The sequence below is a fragment of the Protopterus annectens genome, chromosome 3.part0 (genome assembly GCF_019279795.1).
Source record: "Protopterus annectens isolate FY-2018-M chromosome 3.part0, PAN1.0, whole genome shotgun sequence".
NCBI lineage: Eukaryota > Metazoa > Chordata > Ceratodontiformes > Protopteridae > Protopterus > Protopterus annectens.
Window position 1 is genome coordinate 308,611,620 of NC_056731.1, and position 15,420 is coordinate 308,627,039.

Consider the following 15,420-nt stretch of genomic DNA (forward strand, 5'->3'; position numbering starts at 1 on the left):
GGTGGAAATATAGAACTTGTGAAGAAACAGGAGGTCCAGAACAATAAAGTCTCTAGTGGAGTGGTAAGCGAGACAGAGATCTAAACTCAAAAATCTATAAGGCACTGAATAAAGGTATATAGTTTCCAGCCTCTCTTGGTAGCTCAGGAACTTTAAGCCTGTGATCTTTTTTGGTAGGGATCGTTGGGGTCTTTCTAAATGTTTGATATATTTAGTGAGATACATCCCAAAAAGGATGCTGTACTCAATAACTGGCTAGAACAATGCGGAGTATAATGGAGTGATTACCTCTCGAGAGCTTGATGATATTGCTTTGGCAATTAGCTGGACTAAATAAAAGGATTTCTTGCTAACCACTGCCACATGATGGTCAAAAGAAAGAGAACTATCAACCTAAATAACTAGATCACTAAATACATTTTCACTTTGTAGACAGTGTTGTCAAGATAGGATGATTAGGGGAGGAGTTCTCTACCAAAAGTGATGATACTACACTTTTTATCATTTAGTTTGAGCCCATTGTGAGTACACCACAAGGTTACCAGGGATAGTTCATTCTGGAGGACTTAGGTGTCACAAGGTGATAACACAAAAAAAACTGATACCAGAGATCTTGACTCTCTGCTTGGAAATTTGAGAAGTAAACAACAAAGGCAGGGTTCCAGCACTGAGCCGTGAAGGGTACCACTAGTCACTTTCATTCTTTCTAATGAGGCACCTGCAGCTTGCAATCTAGGATATCCGTCTTACCATATATGGATCGATATTTAAAGCATTTAGCTGTTGTATAATGCCAGCATGTGGAATGGTGACAAACAATTTGAACCAGATCAAAAAATGCTGAACGCACTGCATGGCCACCATCTACAGCCTCCATAACCCTTTTGAAGGAATGTAACAGACTGAAAAGCCAGGTCTACCATTCACAAAGCCAAACTGTTGTGGGTCAAAACTATCAAGATTCTTGATATCACAGCTGATGTCAGTTAAAATACATTCATGGCTTTGCAGACAAGGCTGACAGATCTGTAATAACCCAAGTAAGTTGTAAGCCTACCCTTATGTAGGGGCATCACCATTGCTGTGTGCCACTTACACAGGGCAAAACTTAAGAGAAATGTGCTTTGAAGAGCATGTTTAACACTATTAATTAAGCAACCATTTATATTGACAGCAGGGTTGTCTGATTTGTAAAGGGGCAGGTGGGGACAAAAAAAGGAGAGGAAAAAAAAAAAGGTCTTTAATGCGGAACATCAGCAGTTCAACGTTAAACAGAAGCGATTTTTTTATTGGCTCGTATACCGGTATATAGGCCAATAAAAAAAAAAACAAAGCAGAGGCTGTTTTGTCGGGATTTTAACCTTTAGTGTGGGATTCAGGATTGGGCTGCTGATCCCGGGACAGTCCCGTTCAAATAGGGACATCTAGCTAACTTTGGGCTCCTAAAAACAGAGGTGGCTAACTTCACGGCACCCATGCAAATGGAGAAAAGTTGCATGACCGCCATATCATACACCAATGCACTGTACAAACACGTACACAAATGCATGGATCTCACGTGTCTATATCACATTATCGTACGATGTAAATAGTGAACGCTATTTCATCGTACCGATAATATTGCAACAACAAAATATCGAACGGAACAGCATATTTTTTCCCAGGGAAAAAATGTGCTGCTCCATAAAAAAAATAAATAAATAAACTTCAACACAAATTTAAGTGGGGGGCTGTGCCCTCCACACCCCCCTACTTAAATATACCAACACCGAGATCACACCATAGTGGAGGAAATAGCAAAGTCCCGAAGATGGCCCACCAAATTTTTTCCCTGGGAAAAAATTTGATGTTCCTTGACTTCGCTATTTTGCCATTTCGACAGTATCGGATCGACTAAATAGCATTTGCTATTTAGTCCATTCAATAGCGTCATATACACCCGATCTCGCCATACCAATGCTCTCCTCAAAAAAAAAATGGAAGCTAATCTGGTGGTCCCCTGCCATAAACAAACTCTACAACAGAAGGAGGAAACTGATGTGGAATAAGGTGAAGTCCCAAGACTGGAAAGACTCGCTTATCGGCCTCAGCAAAAGGTTGAGATCCCTCATCATATCCTCTAAAGCTAGCTATGAAAAAAGAATTGCAGCAGATAGTAAAGATAACCAGAAGGCCTTCTATAGTTATGTAAAGAATCTCCACGGCAATACCAAGATTTGCTCTGAGCTACTGCACAATGGTATCTCCTATACCGAGCCAACAGATATTGCCAATATATTGGCAAATAGATTCGGTGCTACTTTACTCTTCTCCCCCCACCCCACCCCCACCCCAAGGACCAATCACAATACCAGTAGATTGCCAGGCTCCCAGTATTACTGCTGCACAGGTTAAAAAGTACAGTTTTGTACCTACCATAAATGTAGATGTTCGAAGATCCACATTGCTGCAGTCCTTACATATGGGTAGTCCGCTGTCCTCGGTCGGCCCGAATACCAAAGTATTAGGCTGACGTCGGTCAAGGCGCTTAAAACTGACATCAGGACGTCAGGGTACAAAAGCGCATGACCGACGTCATTTCCTCAGTCTTTTCTTGCCCCAGATGTCAGAAGGCCCTAACAAGACAGGCCAAAGCCAAAAACCAGCAAAACCCAACCAACCACCCGTGCACTAACCATATTTACAATATGTACAACACAAACCACACCACCACCTTCAACAACAGAGGGGAAGGAGGGAGGACTGCAGCAATGTGGATCTTGAACATCTACATTTATGGTAGGTACAAAACTGTACTATGTTCTTCATCTCACATTGCTGCAGTCCTTACATATGGGTAGAATCCCAAAGCAGAGGTAAGGGAGGATGGCAAAACTATAAAGCATTAGGAGCTGCCAACATGCCTTGTAAAATTGCAGTAGCAAATCCAGCCCTAGATTTAGAGTAAAGTGGAAGGTGGTAATGCTTACAGAAAGTATGCACTGAACTCCAAGTAGCTGCTTCCAAAATATCTTTAGTAGCCACCCCCCTTAAAAAAGCTGTAGAAGTGGCAGTAGCCCTAGTGGAATGAGGCCTAATCCCAGCTGGAATCTCCTTACCATGATGGGAATAACAGAAAGCAATACAAAAACCAATCCACTTAGAAATAGTTTGTTTTGAAACAGGATTGCCCTGAGAACCCAAAGCAAAAGAAACAAACAACTGCTGAGACTGCCTGAACCCTTTAGTTCTGCTCAAATAATATCGCAACTGTCTGTGAAGATCCAAAGTGTGCAAAATCTTTTCCCCTTTATTTTGGGGGTTTGCATAAAAAGTAGGCAAATGAATAGTTTGGTTTAAAGCCACACTAGAAACCACTTTAGGCATAAAAGAAGGGTTAATGCAAAGACACCCTATCCTTGTGGAAAATTAAGAAAGGCTCAACCGCCATAAGGGCCTGTAATTTAGAAACCCTTCTAGAGGTAATGGCCAACAAAAGCAGTCTTCCAAGATAAATATTTCAACTCTGCCGATGCTGCAGGCTCAAAAGGTTGTAGAGTGAGTTTCTCCAACACAAAATTGAGATCCCAAGCAGGAGTAGGAGCTCTCGTGGGGGTCTTATATTCTTTGCCCCTCTAAGGAATTGCTTAAACAAAGGCTGAGAAAATAATGGTGGGTCACAGTCATAGTGAGCAGAGATTGCTGCAGCATGAACCTTTATAGAGGAGAAGGACAAACCTTTGTCCAATAACTCAGTAAGGTATTGCACACTTAAATTAGGTTTAGAAACATCAAAGTCCTTTGCTGTACTCCAAAATAAAAATCTCCTCCATTTATCTGCGTAAACTTTCCTTGTACTAGGCCTTCTGGCCTCCAAAATAACATTCAAAACTTGTTGTGGAAGCTGAGACCCTCCAGGGTTTAAACCAGAATATGCCAGGCTGTCAGATGTAGAGAATGAAGTTCGACATTGAGTAAATGACCGTTCTCCTGAGACAGCAGGTGAGGAATCGAAGGCAAAGGCCATGGAGGCTCCTGTACCAGACTTCTCAGTAATGGGTACCAGTGCTGTCGAGGCCAATCTGGAGCTATTAAAATCATGTTTGGCTTGTCCTGTCAGACCTTCAGCAGTACCTTTGGGAGGAGAGGCAGAGGTGGAAAGGCATACACGTGAAGATTGCTCCAATTGAATGAGAGAGCATCCACTTTCCAAGCTGAGGGATGAAACCTTTTTGTGCAAAACTTTGGCAGCTGGTAATTTAGTGGAGAAGTGAACAGATCTATGTCTGGAGTTCCCCATAACACTGTCAACCTCTGGAATACATGAGGATCCAATTTCCACTCATGGGGATCCATAATTTGTCTGCTCAACACATCTGCTAAGGAGTTCTGTGCTCCTGGCAGAAACCTTGCCTGAAGATTTAGCTGTAAACTGAGAGCAGTCTCCCACAAAATCATTGCTTGTCTGCATAGAGGATAAGAATCGTTCCCCTTGCTTGTTGATGTACCACATGACAGTTGTGTTGTCTGTTTGAATCAACACCTGCCCTGGAAGAAGTAAATCCTTGAAAGCTATCAATGCAAATTGGACTGCTAACATCTCCTTCAAGTTGATATGTAGATGTTGAAGTCTGGCAGGCCACGTGTCTTGTATCCATTTTCCATTTAGATGAGCTCCCCAAGCTTTGTCTGAGGCATCTGTCGTTAAAATCTGACTCGCCTCTGGCCGGGTCACAGAGAGTCCCTTGTTTAGGTGACATTCCTGAGCCCACCACAAAAATTCCTTTTGAATGCAAGGTATTATTTGAATGACAGTGTCCAAATCTTGGCAGTGCTGTGTCCATACATTCTTGAGAAACCATTGTAGCTTCCTCATATGCAGTTTGGCATTGGGAAGTACCAGAATACAAGATGCCATGAACCCCAAGGCTTGAAGGACTGTCCTTGCAGTCAGCCTGGACTGATGAGACAACTGGTGGAAGTAAAGAGAAAGACTCTTTTGTTTGTCCGGGGACAAAAAGGCCATCTGGGATGCTGTATTCAGTCTCACACCCAGAAAGCACATGTCCTGAGAGGGTACTAGACTGGACTTTATTTCGTTCACAGAATACCCCAGGCATCTTAACACTGCCATCACATACTGTAAATGATGAAGAAGTTAGTCCTTTCTTGGGCCAGTATCAGGCAATCGTCCAAATAAGGATAGATCTGTATTCCTCTTAGCCTGAAGAAAGCTACCACTGGAGCCAGAACCTTCGTGAACACTCTGGGCAGTAGATAAGCCAAAGGGCAATGCAGAGAACTGATAATGTGAAGTCCCAGCCAGCAGATACTTCCTGCAACTGGGCCTGATAGGAACATGAAGGTAAGCCTCTTTGAGATCCAGAGTCACCATCCAGTGATCTTTGCCCAGCAGAGGTAAAAGCTGTTGTAACGTTAACATTTTGAACTTGGGAATGTCCAGATATGTGTTGAGGATGGATAAATCCAAAATTGGTCTCCACGTGTTTCCTTTCTTTGGTACTAGAAACAGGCGAGAATAAAATCCTAGGCCCACTTCTGGCAGAGGAACCATTTGTATGGCCCCTATTTGAAGTAGTAAAGAAATTTGCTTGAGCCTCTAGTCTTTGCTGAGGAGGAACGTCCGGCATGCCTTTGAAAGGAGGCAAGGTATGGAAATAAAACTTGTAACCCTGGTGTATGATATCCAATACCCATTTGTCTTGGGTAATCAACATCCAATTTTCCTTGAAGAGTGCTAACCTTCCTCCCAAAGGTGCTGCCAGGCAAGAAGGATCTGGCAGCTGAAAAGTAGGTCATTGGGCCTGTTTACGAAAGGACTGGCCCCTGCCCTCACCGAAGATTGTGCAGGTGAACTCCTGTTCTAGGCCTGAAAGAACTCTGAGCTCTGCCCCTACCACGTCTAGATCTACCCCTAGACTGAGAATCATAAGAAGGATACGTCCACCCCTTAGCAGGCCAATTCCTACTAAACTGGAGGCTGAACTTGCAAAAATCCTTAACAGCCTGCATAGACTTAGCCTTGTCTTCCATTTTCTTCAAGACTGATTCCACAGGTGAACCAAACAACACATCAGACTGCAAAGGAGCATCCAAAATCCTTGTCTTAACATGGTCAGATAAATTCTGAACCTTTAACCAGGCATGCCAAGAACTGAGCCAGTGGCAGCCACCCTAGACGAGGCCTGCACAGCATCAAAACCACACTGTAATGAATGCTTACCCACTTGTTCAGAGACATGCACCAAATCTTGCAACTCTTTACACTCAATGCCTTCAGAGCATCCACCTTAGACTTCAATTGAGAAAGAAGAAAGTTTTGATATTTCAACATATGAAACTGGCAATTCAAAGCCCTCATAGCTAAGGTAGAAGATGTATAGACCTTCTTTCCCCATCTATCCAAAGCTCTGGCTTCTTTATCTAGAGGAACCGGATTTTTACAACAGAGGCCTTGACACCCTTAGGTCCCTGACTAATAGTTTCTGGGTCCGCCCTAGGACTCTTATAAAGATATTTATGAGCCTCAGGCACCCTGTAATACCTATCCAGTTTAACAGGAGCAGGAGGCAGAGAATCAGGATTAAGTGAAGCCTCTGCAAACACATCTTCCACAACATCCAGAACAGGGGTATAGCCAAGGGCCTATGCTGGGGTAACAGCAAAAACTCCCTAAGCCTTTTCCTAGAATCAGAGAAGTCCTGACCTTCCCACTTAAAATGTTCCCTCATAGAATGAAGTGTCTCTGAAAAGAAAAATCCTCTGGAGGAGAAGCAGAAGGAGTGGAATCATCTGCATCAGAATCAGAATAAGGAGAATACTCCTGCAAGTCTTCAGCTGAAGACTCTGAAATATCGAAGCCTGCTCAAAACTTCCCAACTCTGGCTCCACCCTAGGCCTCTTATCAGGAGGGGCATAGAACCTCTAATCAGAGTAATTAAATCTTCTGCCATTTTAAGCATGTGCTTCTTAGGCACAGACCCTGCTGAACTAGGAGTGACACCAACAGAAGCTGAAACTGGCCTGCCTCTGGGAGAAGCCTTGGAAACAGAAGGAGAGGCCTAACCACCCTAGGAAGGGAGGGAGTACAGTAACTTGGGAAGCCCTTCAGCCTGACCTGCCTCCTGAGAGACCACCTCCTGTAAAATCAAAGTCTCCCCTGAGACTCCAGAGAAGTCTCCGTCGGAACCACGGTTCCACTGAAACCTCTAAAGAACCGGCGTCCGGACGACTCATCTTGCCTGGGTTTAACTGTTTTGTCTAGCGGGCGCCGGAGAATCCGACGGCATATTATAATTGCACCGCTTCCCAAAGACCAGCCTAGCACAATCCAACCTTCGCTTAATAGTGCGTTTATTGAACCTAGCACAAAGCGACACCCAACAACGTCGTGCTCAGGCCCCAAACAAGGAATACACAAAGAATGATAATCCCTATGCGGTATCTGTTTCCCACAAGAAATACAGTTATTCACTTTTTCTGACATCCGGTAAAACACTGAGGCAAGAAAAAACCAAAATAATCCCCAACGGTGTACTTAGCCAACTTGGATTCGGTCTGAAACTCCGAATTCGAAAAATTTCAGAACGCCGAACGGCACTTGCAACGCTGCTTCTGCATCGGACCATGCGGCAAAAAAGACTGAGGAAATAACGTCGGTCATGCGCTTTTGTACCCTGACGTCCTGATGTCAGTTTTAAGCGCCTTGACCGACGTCAGCCTAATACTTTGGTATTCGGGCCGACCGAGGACAGCGGACTACCCATATGTAAGGACTGCAGCAATGTGAGATGAAGAACATCAGCACTGTTCAAGGCCAAGAAAACAGTATCCCTGGCTGTGTTCTACATGAACTACAGAGTGAATTGGCACCTCACCTGTGTGTCCTGTTCAATCACAGCCTCACCTCAGGCTTTGTTCCGATTGAATGGCACACTGCTACAGTCATCCCTCTCCACAAAGGAGGAGCGACTACAGACCCAGGGAACTATCGCCCCATTAGCCTGACTAGTTTGATATGTAAAGCTATGGAGCACATCATCATGGACCTAATAAACAAGGATATAGGGAATCTCCAAACTCTGGATCCTACACAGTTTGGTTTTGTGAAGGGTAGATCATGCCTGCTCAACTTGGTTGGCTTCTTTGAGTCAGTCACCAGAGCTGTGAATGAAGGTAAGATGGTTCATACAGCCTACCTTGATCTGGCCAAGGCCTTTGATACCAAATCCCACTCAAGAATCCTAGAAAAACTTACTAAGCTAGGCATCAACCCCTATATCACTAGGTGGGTTGCACACTAGCTAACAGATAGAACCCACAGTGTGAAAGTAGCTGACTCCAAGTCAGACTGCCAACCAGTCACAAGTGGAGTCCTACAGGGTTCGGTCCTGGGTCCTCTACTGTTTGGTATCTACTTCTCTGAAGTCCAGGCCAACACGAAGGGATTCTGGCTGACAAAGTTTGCAGATGATTGCAAGTTGGGAGCTATTATTAACTCCCCAAGTGATGCTGACATCCTACAGAAAGGTCTCAATGAGACAACTGGGGTCAGAACCATGGCCTTAAGCTCAATGCCAAAAAATGTGTCATCATCCCCTTTGGGAAAAACCTGGTTCCCATGAATTACCACATTGATGGTAGTCCACTGAACACAGAAGGCGTTATAAGAGATCTGGGAACACAGATTGACAGCAACCTCTCTTTTGACCACCACATTGCCACTGTGGTCAGAAAGTCCTTCTATGTGGCACATCTCATTACTAAGGGTTTTGCATCTAGGAAGAGAGAGATCATTGTCTCCCTCTACTCTTCCCTCATTAGGCCAATCATCGAGTACAATGCCTCATTTGGCATGTACCTCACTATACACCTGCAACAACTAAAGAGGCCACAAAAGTACCTCACAAAGAGGATCTTAGGCCTTAAACACTTGTCCTATATGGACAGAGTCAAAAAATTCCAACTATTCCCTGTCTCATATCGCCTACTTAGAGACAATCTCTGCTTGACTTACAAACCCATGGCTGACCCAGCTCTGTTAGAAATGCTACATCTAAAGAAATCACAATCCCTCCGCACCACATGCTCCAGAGACCTCAACCTCACTACCACAATCAACAGAACATGCTGGAGGGACAGGTTCATATCCCAGAGACTGCCCATGCTATGGAATAGACTTCCCATACATGTCAAGCAGAGCACCTCACTGGTCCTCTTCAAGAGAAATCTTGATGAGTGGATGGGAAATAGAAAATTCACCCCAGTGGCTCTACTCGACAGAGGCACTAGGAACTAAGATTGGGTGGCATGATGCCAGGGTAATCCTATGGGCTAGGCTTGTAAAGGCTCCAGGGCCATTAGCCTAGTACAAACCTATGAACCATGATTCACAGCTCCCATGTAGAAAGTACTTTTGGTCTTGGTTAGCACTTTCTGTAAATGATCTTTTGAGATAACTGGGAAGTAAGGGATTCTGATATTTTGGAGCTTGTAACAGGAGTGAAGTTGGCATTAAATTTGTTCACAAGGATACTAGCAATTTCAGTTCGGTCAGAACAGCAGGCACCACTACATATAAATTGTGATCAATGCAGGGTAAGGTTTTTAGTTTTCTAACATAGCCAAAGAAGGATTTACAATTATCTTTGGATTCAGAGACCAGCCAAATTGTATGGTTCCTTTAGTGGACCTAATAGCGTTCTTCATTTTTTTAATAGTTTTGGTATCATCCCTCAGAAGGTGGCTTGTGGATTAACTACATCATTTAAGAATTTTCACAGTTTTGCTGTCTTGTTTGCTTATGGCAGTGTAACACCAATGTTGTTTTTGAACTTCCTGTTTTACTTGGGTTTTTGTAGGGACTAGTAGTTCTATGCATTTTTTTAATGACTGTAAAATTCCTTAGTCAAGCTTGCTGCTTTATTAAGGTCAGGAGAGGTGAAGTCAAATGTGAATTTTGATATTTTGTCAAACAGCAGGTTGACACTGGCATGTTTGCTGCCTTAGGTTAAATTAATTTTATCATGCAAACGTAATAATACTTTTTGCTTTCGTTACTTTCTAAAATAACATTACATTTTCCGATGTGTTTATATGTGAGCAAGTGCAAATTGCAAGACCTCCCCCGTAGAATATACATAATGGAGCTAAAGAAGCTTATCCACAAGTAGCTGCAACTGTTATAACAACCAGTAGTGAATAAATAACTATATTTTAAATGAGTACTCAGTTTTCAAATTATGTTAGTCTGTTTTACTCACTAAGTTGCTGAGAAGGATGTTATTTTTAGTACATTTCTGATTTTATCCATAAGTTTATATTTTGTAGTACTAACAGTACTGCACTGCTAAAAACTTAGTTGTATAATGGACTCGAGTACAGTGAACATGTTCAAAGTAATAACTATTTTATTTGGCAAAGATATTGCCTTCGGTATGACAAATACATAATGGTCACATAAAAACTGTTTTAACAGGGTCCAGAAACATTTGTTTCTTTGCATCCTAATATTCGTTCTGGGAATGTGCAGTTTTTCTTTCTTTCTTTCTTTTTTAAGATAGAAGATAGGGATTCTTTCACTTTCTGTAATAGTAGATTAGTGAGAAAAGGAACATGTTGGCTGTTTTTACCAAATTAAACAACAGTTACTACAGTGGTGTAAGTCTACTTTTGCTGAAGAGAATTTAGTCACGAGTTACTTGGAATTAATCCTATGGATAGCCTGTTGTTTTCTGGGAGGAGATGGCCACCAGGTTTCAAAAACACAGCACTTTATAACAACTTGATGTGTAGATGAACAATGTTTGAGGTACACATTGTATAAGTAATTAGTAAAATTAATTTAGTAAAAAAGATCAATGATCCTAATCAGTATGCCATGCCTTGAGGCCTTCTGGATTAGAACTCTTTTTTGATATCAGCCTCAGTTTGCCTCTATCATATAAATCAGTACTGGTCTGCATGGACTGGAACAGGAAGCACAAATGAATTTCTGTATACCTGAAGAGAAGCTATGTTTATGGCTTATATTTACCACAAATATGTATCTTTTAAAGCAAGATAACATAATACCATTGTTTGAGGATTGAAAACAGAGGTAATCTAGAAAGCTCGAGTCAGGTCTGGCATCCCACCTGTGACCCAGAAGGTGATAGGATTAACGAGAAAGACCACAAAGAGTTAGTCCAGATAAGATTACATATGCTCGCAAATCGATGAGACTTGATGCCCTGCCTGTGACAGGAATAAAGATGCTTTGTTGAAGTTTCAAGTAGTTTACTCAGTTAAGTAGATAGATGGACGAGTATTCTTGTTCTAATGAAGCCAAGTGTCTTGTTTGAGGACTGAGGAAATTAAGGTATCTTTCCAAGTGGGTAGCGGATATCAACATGGAAGCACCTTGTTAATTACCTTAAAGAGTACAGCTAAAAATGCAGAAAGAAACAATGTGTAACTCAAGTGGGAGACCACATTACGCAGAACTCTTCAGAGTTTTATTAGGTTCTTCATCTCTACTAAATAAGGCTAGCAATCATTTGGCATACTAAAGCGATGCACCTGGCATTATACATTTACACCTACATAAAGGCCATTATCCATATTTGAGAACATGAAATAAGTGGGCAGAAGTGAAGCTGTGGAGCCTTTAGAATTTGGCCAAAAAACACGCTGATTTGAGAGAGCTTGCACATAAGTGACTCAGATACTATTGACTACTGATGAGGGTTGTCTATGGGACAGGAGCATTTTGCAAATGCTGTGTTGGACATTTTTAGGTATTGGCAAGATAACAGCCATTATTCTTTCAATATGTATAAAACCAGAAGTATGAGAGTGGGTTTAAAGGCACAAGTTAATGGCTTATCTATGTGACTTGAGGAGTTTTGAATGAATTTCAAGTGCAGAGTGTCAAAATTAATAGGTGCTCTAGGTGCATGTTTCAAAAGAGTATCATATGCAGGAACAGTAGAAATGAGATGAAACTGGACTTGATAAGTGCTGTTGTATATGGCAGTATTGAAGAAGTAGTGGTAATATGAGGGGGATGTAATTAGGGAGCTGAAGTTATCCATATCAGTGGATGTGCTGTCTTAATGTATATGGCAAATGGATAGAAAGGAGAAGGTGTTTTTTTTTTTTTGCAGCCAAGTATCTTTGTGATTTCTGACCAGCAGTTTATCTGGAGTGACATACATACAGTGTTGTTGACATACTATGTTGACTTAGCTGAATTAACTGCTTTTCAAGCACTGTATCTCTGCAAAGTACTACTATGTTGTGTTGAGCTATTAGTAGCTTCCTGTAAGTGCCATGGTCTTGTCACCCTTAACATTCTCATGATAACTTATCAGTAGTCATAGCATCCAGCTTCCTGTGTGCAGCACTGTGTTTAACAAAGGCAACATAGAAAACAGTCTTACCCATTCTTCTTATGTGGGCCTTTGGTGTCTTATCCCACTACACCATTGCATGCTTGGATATTATTAATAGGTCAAGGCAGAATGTATTTTGGAGCAACCACCCAAATATTCACATATTCTGTCATGGATTCTGACTGTAAGGTGGGTAATATATGTATTCTTATGAAAGGTGACATTAAGCTCTACCATTGTTATCCCAATGGGAACTGCATTGTTATATTCTCAAATTTATGATAAACAATGCATAAAACACATCCTTGCATGTGGATTATAACTCACATACCTCTATTATTTATTGGGCATTTATTTGTTTTGATTACAGGGAATATTCACTGGGTTGAGGACCAGTTTCAAATCTCCGGAATATACTAGTAATAATTTAAAGAGTGTACTAAACTAACAATTATAAATTCTCTGCATTTGTTTCACAATATGGCATGGATATATAGATACTGGGTAGCCATAGTTTCATTTCAATAAATAGGCAAGTTAAAAAAAATTCAAGTCAGGTTGGGAGCATTTATATTGGGTACTTGGAGATTTCAATTCCATATGAGATATTCATTCTGTATGTGTTTGACATTTTTAAGCAAAAATGTGGTACTATAGTGGTATACTCGGTAGAATTTTTATCAACGATTCAGTTCAAGTTATCCTTTGAGTTGTAAGCTCCTACTTTTCCTTTTGACATTTCTGTTGTGATATCTGTCTTACATGTACAGTCTTTTACTGCTAACATTTAAGAGAATGTGTTTTCTGAAAGCAGATAGGTCTCTGGTGTATTTAATGTTAGGAAGGGGCATATTCAAGGAATGGTGCACCAAATTCCGTATAAGGGAGTCTCTACAGGAACTGGGTTGATGGAGTTCTGCCCTCCTCTTCATAGAAGCCTGGAGTGGAAGAAATAAGGAACTGGTGAGGAGAGTTTAGGGTGCAGGAATTTAAAGGCATTATGAGCCTGTACTTTAAGAATGGCCAAGCAAAGGACAGATGAGTCTTGCTACTTTCTGATAAAATATATTTCAGCTACCAGCTCAGTTAATAACCCAGGTAGTGTGTTCATATAAAGAGCAGCTTGGAAGACAGGATAAGGTTACTAATTAGTTCTGGAGAAGAAAATGAAGAATATAGCCTTGAGTTCCTGGTAGTCGTCTGTACTATTTTACTTTTGAGTTTGTTTGTTGTCAGAAGTCTGGTCTACAATGACTCAAACATTTTAGTTCTTGAAGTGCAGGGAATGTCTTCATCACTGCTTGTGTTAACTAACATGGTGAAGGAGCAAATATTTTGGTAATAGCTGCTACATATTTGAAATGTGTTGCGTTTATTTCTTATTTTCTTTTTATAAATACATTTAAAATAAGATGTGATTACCTTGTAAAAGGAATAAAGTACTATCTAGATGCCAGCTGACCTGAATTCAACTAGCTGACCTCATAGGTAGGAAGGATGGGGAATGCTCATCCTTGGGGACGCCATGGTTCCAACTCAGACTGAGATGTTGATTTGAGATCAGAGCCTTGGCTGGGGAGCAGATGCCTGTTATGATGTACTGGTGTCAGGAGGAGGTGGGCCTGGCCACCCAAGCTGGTAATGGTTGCCCCTTTCAGCGCACATAGGAGATCAAGCCAAAGTGTATAAGGGGGCGAAGGTGATACATGCTCTTACTTCAAAAACAGAGGTAGGGTTGGGCCACAAAATTGAAAAGACTGTCATTGCCAGGATGGTACCAAGGGAATAAAGCACTTTCATGGCTGCCTGGATGACGGGAGCCCCTCAGGTAGTGTATGCCTGCTGGAGGAGAGAATTGATCATTGGCAACCGGGGGTGGGGCAAAAATTATATTAAAGACCAATTCATGACGCTGTTTTCCCTTGAATTAAGAAAGTTAATTGCTTTGCAGAAGAGCTTAGTAAGGCTGAATCATCTGCATACTGAATAAAGGAGAAGTCTTCACAGTTAGTCAGGGTTTGACCTAAATGGTAAAGAGCAACAGCAAAAGAATAGAACTTTTTGTCACTTTTACAACGGAAAGAGAGCTTACATCCCTGTCTTACCTCAAATGATCATCCAGGTAGGTAACTTTAAATCCCTGGAGGACAGTCTAAACAGGCAAGATTTGCTACCCTGTGTATTTGTTTAGAGAGGCTTATAGTACCACAGGCTTTTGACAACTCTAAGAATAGTCTTGACATCATTTACATATTGTTTATTTTTTTCTCTAATATATTCATATGAGGTTAGTAGTACAATGCTGACTGTGAAGCCCTTTCTAAGGATGTGCTGGGGGAAGTACAGGACACTTTGGGCCTTGGAGTAGGCTGTCAACTGCTGACGGATGACATGGTTGGGGACTTTGGCCATGAAGTTCTGGATTGTGATAGATAGTTGCTGTTGGGTTTTAATGATATGCCTCCTTTGTGAAGGAGTATGGAATGTGAAACAATACATAATGTAGGAACCCAAGAGCCATACCTTACATGATACTCATGTTTATTACGATGATCAAGCAGGGAATGCCAATTCAGGATACAGCAGTTTTACACATTTTAGAGTTAAGCCATCTGAACCCAGTAAGCAATGTCTTCTCATTTCTTTATGATCAGCCAATCTCTGGTTTCTAATTATTTTGACTTGATAATACCTCATGCTGTATGTATTTCTGGATGATCAAGAAGTTGGAATGCATTCTGGTAAAATTCACCAGAAAGATGTGGCAAAAAGCTGATTTAGAGAAAATGCCTACATATACTGATTTTATTTCCTTTTTTTATACATTTTTGTGAATTTTTCAAGGGTGATCTAATCAAGGCATTTAGTAGCCTACATAGTATTATTAAGGTTGCTAATCAGAGCTTAATTTGTAACATCCACCATCTTGGCACACAGTGACAACTTGCTTTTACATGCTGATAACTAGCACAAGAGAGAACAGCAGAGTATTTTGTATACAGCTGTGATGTGGAACTTGTTTCTAAGGGAAGAAGTGTCATCTACA

General features: G+C 41.5%; 1 protein-coding gene across 1 annotated transcript in view; it reads right to left on the reverse strand.

The window, feature by feature from the left end:
- Positions 1-15,420, reverse strand: part of LMBR1 (limb development membrane protein 1) — a 1,668,467-nt gene that overhangs the window by 116,275 nt on the left and 1,536,772 nt on the right. The gene's annotated exons all lie outside the window — the stretch shown is intronic.